General features: G+C 34.4%; 1 long non-coding RNA gene across 1 annotated transcript; it reads left to right on the top strand.

Annotated features, from left to right (window-relative positions):
- Window positions 1–6,324: 6,324 nt before the first annotated feature.
- On the top strand, window positions 6,325–11,769 carry LOC138913027 (uncharacterized). The gene is made up of 3 exons (XR_011418599.1): window positions 6,325–6,373; window positions 6,438–6,577; window positions 11,678–11,769. It is a non-coding gene; the product is annotated as an uncharacterized lncRNA (long non-coding RNA).
- Window positions 11,770–12,283: the final 514 nt, after the last annotated feature.

The following is a 12,283-nucleotide window of genomic DNA, read 5'->3' as shown; positions in this document are numbered from 1 at the left end:
ACGCCCCCTCTAACGCCCACAATCGCCCACTAACGATTTTAAAATGGGTCCTGCGCCCACATCTTTAAAGATTTCCGAGAAGTATAAATGCAATTTGGTTGTGTATATTTATACCTATCGAAATGTAGAAGACATTTTTCAAATCGGACCATTCATTAAAAAGTTATACGCAATCAAAAATTATATATCTATCTCCCTCGCACTCCCTTTAGCTTAGTTACGATTATTAGTCGGGACACCAACCCGACACAGCGTTCGCACTCCCTTTAGCTGAGTGACGGGTATTAGATAGTCGGGACAACAAACCGACTATAGCGTTCTCTCTTGTTTTTATTTGTCTTCACCGAACATTTCAATAATGATTAGAAACATGGTTGCGTTGGTAGCAAAAGTGTGACTAACTGTAGCTTGGTAGAATAGTACAAGAATAAGCTGAATGATCTCGTAAACACGTTACAGTTAGAGATGAATGGAAAAGTACTGACCGAGACAATGCATTTCGGCAAAGCTCCTACACGTACATACAAATTAAGCTGCGCTTCATGCGCGTGTGCGTAAAGATAACGAAAGAGATTACAAAGTAAATATAACTAAGAGTACAGGGTGTCTGGTTCCCAAACAAGTGCCATTAGAAAATTATTAAGCTTTCTTAATTATAGTCCCCGTGGACGCGGGAGCATTTGATAATTCATTAATTAATTTAGCTGAATCCCGTTTTCCGCCCGCAATGCCTGTTCTGCGGCTGATAGCAATTGAACGTCGTCTATCGTTAACAACAATTCTTGACTTTTTCTTTTATGTGAAATACACTTTACAAAACGCTAAGAAAAAATGTCCCGTGCGACATGTCCCGAGCGAATGTCGTTGAAACTGTATAAAAAAAACGGCAAACCATTTTTGAGTAAAACCAAAACCATTTCACAGCGACATGTTTGGACAACATTCTAAAAAAAATCGCATTCAAATATGCCATCAGAATTCGCTAAATTCTAGTGTTAAATGAACTTCCCCGAAAATTACTTCTATTTTTGTCCCGAGCGAATACGGCAGTTTTATAACGATATCTTAAGGACTAAAAGTGGTAAAAAATCAAGATTTTTACACAAAATAGAGCTTGTCAAGAGTGAAAAGGAAAGCCCATTATTAAAATTAAAATCAATTTTTTTCCAATTTTTTTTTAACTTTAAAGGTGTGCAAATGTCCCGAGCGACAATATGGAAGTGCACATATATATATTTTTGATCAGGGTCACTAGCCGAGTCGATCTAGCCAAAACTATTACACTTGTCATTAAATACATTTTCTAACATTTTCTGATTCTATAAAAAATATATATTCTTGATCAGGGTCACTAGCCGAGTCGATCTGGCCAAAATTATTACTTTTGTCATTAAATACACTTTCTAACATTTTCTGATTCGGCCCGCCCCACAGTGTAAGATCTTACAAATCTAGAGGGAACTTAAATCCGTAGGAGTCGTATTTTTTAAGATATCGTCTTCAAATTTGGAGTGAATATTCTAGTAAGCCCAAAGATTATGTTAAACATAAAAAATGAGCGTGGCACTTTTGGAGCGTAAAAAATTGAAAAAAACTGTTTTTTTTAAGAAAGAAACGCCAATAAAAATATAACAAAAAAATTTATAAATATTTAACTATTTTCGTATTTTTTGTTATAATTTTCGCCAACTTAAAAAATTTTGTTTTTAACTTTTGGAAACCACTTTTTTGTTTTTTGGAAAATGTTGAATTTTGGTTATATGCTAATGTTTTTAGCTGTAACTTCGATGTTATAAGCTGAACAGCTGCAAATAAGGTTTTGCCAAACACCATCAACACCATTACAAAAGCGTCTTGCTGAGCGGTTTTTATGTTTTTCGACCAAACCTCACTTATTTCTAAATAGAAGGTATTTGGGAAAAAAAATGGGCCATATTTTATTTTAGATTCTGAATCAGAATGAATGCCTGCGAATTATGTATGTTCTGGTTGGATAGACAACGATAGAATAATATACGTTTTTTTTCGCCAAAAAGCAGAAACATGAAAAAATACACTTTTTTCAAATATAGAAAAAAAAAATTTTTGGTACAAAAAAATGTTTTTGTTTTTGAAAGTGGATTAAAAATTGTCTAAAGTTTCTGGGAAAAATAACTTTTGGCTGCTCCCACTAATCACAAGATGCAATTGATAAGACTAAACTTTGTCAACTGTTGCTCGCTTCCCAGTGCCAACATGCGTGCTATTCTAAAGTCCAACTTCAAAAACCCTTATCTTCCGAAAAAAACATTTTTGTTTTGTTTTGAGTCTGTTTTTATAATAGTCGAACATTTCTAAAAGTGCTGCTTAAAGCTCATCGACTTCAAAAATATTTATACTTTTGCTAAAAGTCCCCCTAGATTGGCAAAAACTTACACTGTGCGCCCTAGCAAACTATTCCAGCCTTTATCCCTTCACAGACATTATACCCGTTACTCGTAGAGTAAAAGGGTATATTGTATTCGTGCAAAAGTATGTAACAGCTAGAAGGAAGCGTTTCCGACCCCATAAAGTATATATATTCTTGATCAGGGTCACTAGCCGAGTCGATCTAGCCATGTATGTCTGTCCGTGGGTCCGTGGGTCCGTCTCTCCGTCTGTCCGTCTGTCCGTCTGTATGAACGCTGAGATCTCGGAAACTACAAAAGCTAGAAGGTTGAGATTTCCCACACATATTCTTTGGCTTCCTACGCAGCGCAAGTTTATTTTAGCCGAGCGCCACGCCCCCTCTAACGCCCACAATCGCCCACTAACGATTTTAAAATGGGTCCTGCGCCCACATCTTTAAAGATTTCCGAAAAGTATAAATGCAATTTTGTTGTGTATATCTATACCTATCGAAATGTAGAAGACATTTTTTTAAATCGGACCATTCATTAAAAAGTTATACGCAATCAAAATATCTACATATATCTATCTCCCTCGCACTCCCTTTAGCTGAGTTACGATTATTAGTCGGGACACCAACACGCGTTCGCACTTCCTTTAGCTGAGTGACGGGTATTAGATAGTCGGGACACCAACCCGACTATAGCGTTCTCTCTTGTTCAAATCAAAAATATGCCCTTTCTAAGTTGAACAATTTTTCACTTAAAAAAACACACCGTTTTTAGGTAATTTTTCGCACTTCGGGGGGGTATATCTTAAAAACTAGGTATCGAATCGCTTGGCTTCTTTTTCCCACTGATTGGTGTGTTAGTTAAGAGTAAAAAAAGTAAAACATATTGCAGTTTGCCAGCCGCATCTCTTTGCGAAACGTCCATTTTTTCCATATTTTCCAACTTTGATGAAAAATAAAAAAAACAAGAAACGAAGCGGCCAGCCGAAGCTTATATACCCTTGCAGATAATTCCTATTAATTTACAAATCGCAAAAATGTTAATTTTCCTATTATTTCTCATTAATTTTGCGTTCGTTTCAATGGCAGCTATATGATATAGTTCCATTTGATAAAATTAAAATCGAAATTCGAAAATATTTGAAAAGAGTTATATCCTAGAGTAGAAGAGAATACAATAAAAACCAACGAAGCAATAATTTATCTCCTATTATATTCCCATTAATTTTCCGATCGTTACTATGACAGCTATATGATATAGTCGTCCGATTTTGAAAAAATTTTATTCGAAATTCAGAATTAGATAAAAAATGACATTTCCAAAAGTAGGATGTTATAGGTTCAAAAACACCCAAGATATAATTTTTTTACATTTTTTTTCCCGATTGTTCCTATGAGAGCTATATGATATAGTTGTCCGATTCGGCTCGTTCCGACTTATATACTACCTGCAATAGAAAGAAGACTTTTGGGAAAGTTTTATCCCGATAGCTTGAAAACTGAGAGACTAGTTTGCGTAGAAACGGACGGACAGACGGACGGACAGACGGACATGGCTAGATCGACTCGTCTAGTGATGCCGATCAAGAATATATATACTTTATGGGGTCGGAAACGTCTCCTTCACTGCGTTGCAAACTTCTGACTAAAATCATAATACCCTCTGCAAGGGTATAAAAATGTAATATTAATTTTTTTATACTTCCCTAAAACGTTTGGACTTTCTTCTTGATATTAGGAAAGTTGTAGCTGCGTCCGCGTGCGTCCGCGGTTTTAAGAGCCAAAAAAGGTAAAAAAGTCATGGTCCCAGAAATTGCATATGGCGTAACCAAAGAGAATATAAACACTAAGAGGTGTAACGCCCATACAACTGAATGTACGGCAAAATTTTTGGTGTGGATTCAGAAAGTGGATTTATAATTTCTTAGTGTGCGTTGTTGGTGTTAGATTCTTTGGTTGTGTTAGTGTGCAATTTCGTTTGCTCTGCTGCGAAATAGGCTCAATGTCGCATCTGTCTGACGTCTCGAAACAAGGCACTGTGGGCTAGGGGTGTAGTCGCTCGACTGCGGATCGTGTCGGAACGAACAGAAAGATAAAGACCATTAAAGGATTGAAGGATTTTAGTGTAAATCATTTCTTTCTAGGGATTGTGTGCTTGCTTTTTTGTTTAAAAAATAAAATTATTGTTATTTTTAGTCCCTGAATTGCATTTTAATTGTATACTTCAATAAAAATTAAAAATTAAATAAATTTATAAAAGTAAACTCGGATGCGTATTTCATAAACTTTTAATTCAAAAGTAATGAATTTAAAAGATTTGCTTAAAATGCTTCTGCTTTTAAATTAAACAAAAAACACAAAAAAAAAATTAAAAAACAAACCAAAAAATTCAAAAAAAAAAACAAAGTAAAATAAATAAATAAAAAATGAAGATAAAAATAAAACCACTTCGCCTCAGAGCGGACTCGAACCTCAATCGCATTATTCACGGGCCACCACCAACTTTTTTTATCAAATAGCCTAATAGTTCATTTATAATCAATGCAATACCAGGAAATGATAAATTACAACAACAAACTTTTAAAAAACACAGCGCGGCAACACTACTACTTTTTTGACCGCAGCTGTATGTTTTTAAGTTTTTTGACTATGTTTTCGGGAATTTATTTCTGCCTTAAAAAAAGTCCTAAAATTATTCTAAGTATGGGGCTTGAAAGATAAAGAGTGTATCTTTTAAAAAACGTTAACATCGAATCAAACCATGAATCCGTTTGCCTCTGAGAGCTTCGGAAAGTTGGCCAATTTCTGAATTTTTCGAACTTTGAGGTCCGTTTGCTAAGAATCCTTGCGTAGGGAAACTTTTTAGAAAACGCAGATTAACTTGGGAATTCGTAACAAATCCAAAAATATAGCATCCAACGAGGTAAATTTAAAAAGCACTTAAAATGCTGCACAGTGTTATCTATCATTTTCCATTTACATCATTCAATTATCTTCACTGGTTCAAAAGTTAAGATTTATTTCCCAAAAAAAATCAAAAGGCTCCACTGCGCGACGGGTATTTTCAATAGAAACACAACTAACCATTGCGAAGGGGCATTTATCCCCACTGGCCCCAACAGCTCCATATTTCGAAATTTTCACTTTGACCGCTCCTTTTTCCAAGCCAATTGATTTCCTTAAAGTCTTGGTATGCAATCCTTTAAGTTTTTTCGATACCTTTCGCTTGGTGTATTACTCATTACGATCGGACCATCACAGCAGATTTTTATTTTTTCCTGCATATATAGTAGTCGCCTTCCCACACTTTCCTGGTGCGCTTCGTTACTACGTGGACTGCCGTCCACAGTGATACGTAATAGAGTCGAAAACGTATCATCACTGCAGACTTCTGACTGAAATCGAAATACACTCCGTCAGTTTATATAAATTAACACATTTTAAATTGGTAAAACCATCAGCAAAATTGTTGCTGGTTTAGTCACGACTTTATTGACTTCTTACTAATGCTGACAAATATTATTTCTTGCGATATACGTTAGAGTATATGCATATGTGTAAGGAAAACAAACAAAGAAATTGATTGGCTGTTGTCTGTTAAATGCTAATGGTGATTCTCATTAGTACATTTTATAAAATTGAAATAACGAAGTGTGAAATCTGGGCGGAGCTCACATTTTTAACATCTTAATCGTAACAAAGGCCATGTGATACTTGCTTTACCATCATGTAACTGACGGGATTTGTTTTAAAAAAATTATGGCAGCCAAGACAAATAAGGCTATACAGCTAAACACCATTTTATGATTTATTATATTAAATCCAAACGTACATGTAACCGTTCCTACATAAATCTAGTTGGTTAGTCGAAACTTAAGCAAGTGTCATAAGGCCATAAGGCATATGTATTTTTAGGGGCAGCACTTAAACTACAGTTGTAGTCACACTAAAAAAGGAAGATGAATCGGAGGCTGGGAGAAGAAACATTTCGAAAAAGTTGCTTTAACGTTAATTCTAGTATTGTTAGCAATTTAACTAATAATATTCTAACAAATTCAAGTGATCAAAACGAAACAAATACCAAACTTACAAAATCGGGACGGTTTGGATTATTTACTATTGACAATATACTGAGTACTTCAGAAAGTTATTTGAAATCCGGAACTGAAGACAACACAACTACTACAATATTGCCATCCAGTAAGAAAATTCTGTTTTTTGATTGAAAAATTTTAAAAAAGAAATCATGGTTAAAAAGAATGAGTGGTAAAAATGTAATAGTACAATTTTTGTATCCCGTCGGGGACTAATTTACTTGTTCAATAAAATTGTTTCTTATATATATATGTATAAGGCATGCACCGAAAAACCGGCCACATAAAATGTAATTTTTACGCCAAGTTTTACGTAATATTTGTAGGATACTTAGGGCCGTTTTCTCGTCCACCTGTTAAATTTAAAGTAGGGCTAAATTTCGGATTTTCCATACGATTTCAAGGCTGTAACCCTACTTTAAATTTAACAAACGAACGAAAAAACGGCCCTTAATGAGTAATATACAAAAAAATAAGAAAGTAAGCTAGCTTCGGCCAGCCGATCATTCCTATTATTGCAGATCATTCCTATTAATTTACAAATCGCAAAAATGTTAAATTTCCTATTATTTTGACATTGTTTTTTCTGACCTGCCTATGGCAGCTATATAATAAAGTAGTCCGATTTTTGTTAAATACAAATCTAAATTCGGAAATATTAAAAAAAGTCATATGCTAAAGTAGGTGAGAATACAAAAAAAACAAGAAAGGAAGCTAGCTTCAGCCAGCCGAAGCTTATATACCCTTGCAGATCATTCCTATTAATTGACAAATAGCAAAAATGTTCAATTTTCTAATATTTCTTATTAATATTCCGATCGTTCCTATGGAACGATATAGTCGTCCAATTTTGATTAAATTAAAATTGAAATTCGGAAATATTTAAAAAGAATCATATCCTAGAGTAGAAGATAATACAATAAAAACCAAAGAAGCTAGAATTTATTTCCTATTACTTTTCCATTAATTTTCCGATCGTTCCTATGGCAGCTATATGATATAGTCGTCCGATTTTGATTAAATTAAAATTGAAATTCGGAAATATTTAAAAAGAGTCATATCCTAGAGTAGAAGATAATACAATAAAAACCAAAGAAGCTAGAATTTATTTCCTATTACTTTTCCATTAATTTTCCGATCGTTCCTATGGCAGCTATATGATATAGTAGTCCGATTTTTTAAATAATTAATTCGAAACTCAGAAATATTTAAAAAATAACATCCCCAAAAGTAGAAGGTAATATTTCAAAAAACACCGAAGCTAGAATTTTTTAAAGTTTTTTTTTCCGATTGTTCCTATGGGAGCTATAAGATATAGTTGTCCGATCCGGTCGGCTCCGACATATATACTACCTGCAATAGAAAGAAGACTTTTGCGAAAGTTTTGTCCCGATAGCTCAAAAACTGAGAGACTAGTTTGCGTAGAAACAGACAGACGGACAGACGGACATGGCTAGATCGACTCGTCGGAGACGTCTCCTTCACTGCGTTGCAAACTTCTGACTGAAATCATAATACCCTCTGCAAGGGTATAACAAGGGAGAACGCTATAGTCGGGTTCGTGTCCCGACTATCTAAAACCCGTCACTCGGCTAAGGGGAGTGCGAGAGAGATGGATATATAACATTTTTTTGATTGCGTATAACTTTTTACTTTCCGATTTGAACAATGTCTTTTACATTTCGATAGGTATAAATATACACAACAAAACTGCATTTATACTTCTCGGAAATCTTTAAAGGCCGCCAGACACATTCTAAATCGTTAGTGGGCGATTGTGGGCATTAGAGGGGACATGGCACTCGGCTGAAATAAACTTGCGCTGCGTAGGAAGGAATATGTGTGGAAAATCTCAATTTTCTAGTAATTTCCGAGATCTCAGCGTTCATACGGACAGACAGACAGACAGACAGACAGACAGACAGACGGACAGACAGACGGAAGGACGGACATGGCTAGATCGACTCGGCTAGTGACCCTGATCAAGAATATATATACTTTATTTTAATGTGGTCATACTGCGAAAAGTTTTGGAAGATGATAGTTATATATTATTAGATTGTTTGAGTTAGATGCAGTCATTGCATAGACAAAATATTTGCGCATTTTAATTTCCCTTAGTAAATAAACTTTACGTTAATATAATCAGAAAACCCCCCACAATTTTAAAAAAAAACACGAACACACAAAATAAATTTTTTGTGAACCAAACCAAATATCAAAAAAAAAAAAGTTCCGGTTCGGTTCCGGTTCAATTATAAAAAAAATTCGGCGCTCCGTTTTACGGTTCGGTTCGTTTTCTAAAAAAAGTGAACCACTCCGGTTCGGAGTGGTTCAGCTCCAGAGTGGTTCACAGCCCTGGTTCCTATATGATTTAGTCTTCCGATTATTTTTAAAATTTTATCCGAAATTCAGAAATATATAAAAAAAACATTGTTTACAAAAGTAGAAGGTAATATTTAAAAAAACAACGGAGGTAGAATCTGTTTTACATTATTTTTCCGATTTACATTAGAGGCTGGTTCCGACTTACATTAGAGGGCTGCATTAAAAATTGGAGCTTAAAGCGCCATCAGTTGAAGAAATTACAAACCAATTTCCGTCAATGTCAAATTCCTAAAAATCGTCCCACTCTGTTCGGGACACTTTATTGGACATTGGTCGAACGCGAGATTTTTTGAAAAAATTATTTTCTGAAGGCAAATTGCATGCCCAACGCGTTTCTTTTACTAAATATTTTGTTAGTATTCAATCTTCGTGGTATTTAGCCAAACCTCAAGAATTCCTTTTGGGGTGAAAAGGGTTGAGGGTACTATATGATAACACATGGTCTTTAATTTATTTCTTATGACATCTGGAGGTTGGTAGAGTTATTGGTCATAGTCGCAGTATTGGTTGCGCTCATGGTCGAAATTGTAGGCGAGAGTTTGATTAGCTAGATTACAGTCAAATTGAACAAAATGACCTAAGTAGCGGTTAGAGGCGGCAAAACAAAAATTTGACAACACGAAATTGTTAAGGAACAATGGAACTCTAGAAATCAAGAAAGAAAAATAAAAACATTTACAAAAATATGAGAGAGCTAAGCCGCATTTTTAATAGCAAAAGAGAGCTTACAAAAAAAAAAACACAGCAAATGTACTCCATTTTAGATCAAAGGATTAGTGTCCAAAGAGTCCAATAAAATTTTATGAAAATTATCTCTTTTAGCCTATACCGTTAACAGCGAAAGTAAGTGTCGTACTGTTATTACCCTAGTATTGGGGCTAGACCAGTTTAAAAAGTATATTGACATTTTACAACGTTCTTTGAAGGCTTTGCAATTGACTTCAAAATGATGTAGGAAAAAGTTATAGCCAAAAGAACAGCATTTCCGGTGATACCAGTCTCATTCCAATGGCTCTTTATCGTGCTCCTGCTATGTCTAACCTAACTTTTCCTTCTATTACTACCCCCCGTAATACTCTAGTTTACAGTCCTCACCCCCAAAAATTCGCGAAAAAATTATCCTCGACGGACCGCGAATTCTTAAGAATTTTCATGAAACAAGAGGGAACGCTATAATCGGGTTGGTGTCCCGTCTATCTAATACACGTAACTCAGCTAAAGTGAGTGTGATGGAGATAGATATATAAACAATTTTGATTGCGTATAACTTTTTTAAGAATGGTCCGATTTGAAAAATGTCTTCTACATTTCGATAGGTATAAATATACACAACAAAATTGCATTTATACTTCTCTGAAATCTTTAAAGAAGTAGGCGCAGGACAAAGAAAAATTCGACCAACATGTGAAATTGTTTTTATAGGGGCCAGACCAGACCCCACAGCCGCGAATTAAATATCCTCGATGACCATCGATGACCAACATTTAAAAGCGAGTCTGAAGAAATCGCGGTTGTTGACTGACAGGAGCCAACATAATAGTCCATGGACCGCCTAAGTAAAAAGTAAAATCCCGCCTAACCTTAGCTAAACAGTAAACCCACCTAGAACGCACTAATATTCTATCCATATCCTTTTAATCATAACATACTTTACCTTAACACCGCATTAACCCCAATATTACCTCACCTAAACCTCACCGCTCTCCTTTCTTAATCTCACCCTTGGCACATTTTTTGGCCCCTTTATGCTGTTTTTACTATTTCCTCGTCTTAACCCCAATGTAACCCATCCATACTCACCCTTCACGCCGGATTAACATAATTTTAACCACCTTTCTCCACCTTAACACCAGTTTTTCACCTCTTTAGCTAACCTAACTTTAAAATGCTTCCTCACAATACTTGCTTACTTTAACTTTACTTTTTCTTAATAAAACTTGTTTGTCACCTTGCACACTTTATCCAAATTCCAAACGAACCTTACCTTTCTCACCTTCACCCTTCTTTTACAGTACTTTTATCCTTTTACCCCCCTTAGCCGCAACTTAACCCCGCATTAACCTCACTTTATTTCCACCTTAACTCCACCGTTCTGGTAGCCTTAATCTATCATTTTGGGTGCGATTTTTTTACCGTAACTTTTCTTTTCGAACAGATTTAAACGCCAAAAAACCTTAAAACGTTAAAAAGCATATATAAAAACAAGAGAGAACGCTATAGTCGAGTGCCCCGACTATCAGGTACCCGTTACTCAGCTAAGGGGAGTGCGAAGGAGATGGAGAAAAAACTTTGATCCGCCGTAACTTTTTAACGAATGGTCCGATTTAAAACATTTCTACATTTCGATAGGTATTGATAAACACAATAAAACTGCGTTTTTACTTTTCCGCAAATATCTATGGAAGGCTACGGCCAACATGGTAAGGTAAACAAAAAAAGATCTGCCCCAATGTCAACAGCTGGAGTTAAATAATTCCGGAAATAAGCAAAATGAAAAAAAAAAAAAAAACGCACCTAAAGCTCCAATTCTTTTGGGTAAAAACTGTGGGTGTAATTCAATCTGTCAGCCTTTTGAAGAGGAAATTTTACAAAAATTTTCTTCATGTGACCGTCTTTAACATAATTTAAAACCAATTTTTCAAAGGTTTGGCTACACACTTTGACTTAGAATTGCATCCATTAAATAATCCGTTCTGGTATCCAAATAGTAAAATTTTGATCAGGTTGTTTCAAACCAGAAAAAAAAACATTGACCGCCTCTCTTTCGCTTCAAATGACTCTCTCTCTCTCTGCTCACTACTCTCTCGCTCTGCTTCAGCTGACGTTCGTAAGTGCTGCGAAAAACAAAAACAACGTGCTGCCAAAGAGGCCCCCGCAACCCACAAAAACAAAACAGATCATAAAAAATCAACGGTGGGTCAAAAAAAAAAAAAATTGCCTTACTAATTGTATCGCATAGCTCCACACTCTAAAACAAAAACGGATGCGATCGCATAATCGGTGCGGAACAATGAATTAATTAAAATCATCTTCTGGGCTTTCAAAGATTTCCACAAACAAAGCTTAAAAAAAAATATCAACTTGTTTTTTAATTTTAATATTTAAAATTTAATATTTAATATTTAATATTTAATATTTAATATTTAATATTTAATATTTAATATTTAATCTTTAATATTTAATATTTAATATTTAATATTTAATATTTAATATTTAATATTTAATATTTAATATTTAATATTTAATATTTAATATTTAATATTTAATATTTAATATTTAATATTTAATATTTAATATTTAATATTTAATATTTAATATTTAATATTTAATATTTAATATTTAATATTTAATATTTAATATTTAATATTTAATATTTAATATTTAATTAAAAAATCAATTGGCTTGGGAGAAAGAGCGGTGAAAG

The sequence above is a fragment of the Drosophila takahashii genome, chromosome 3L, assembly GCF_030179915.1.
Source record: "Drosophila takahashii strain IR98-3 E-12201 chromosome 3L, DtakHiC1v2, whole genome shotgun sequence".
NCBI classification, from domain to species: Eukaryota; Metazoa; Arthropoda; class Insecta; order Diptera; family Drosophilidae; genus Drosophila; species Drosophila takahashii.
The sequence above is the reverse complement of the archived record's forward strand: the minus strand, read 5'-3'. Positions and strand labels throughout refer to the sequence as shown.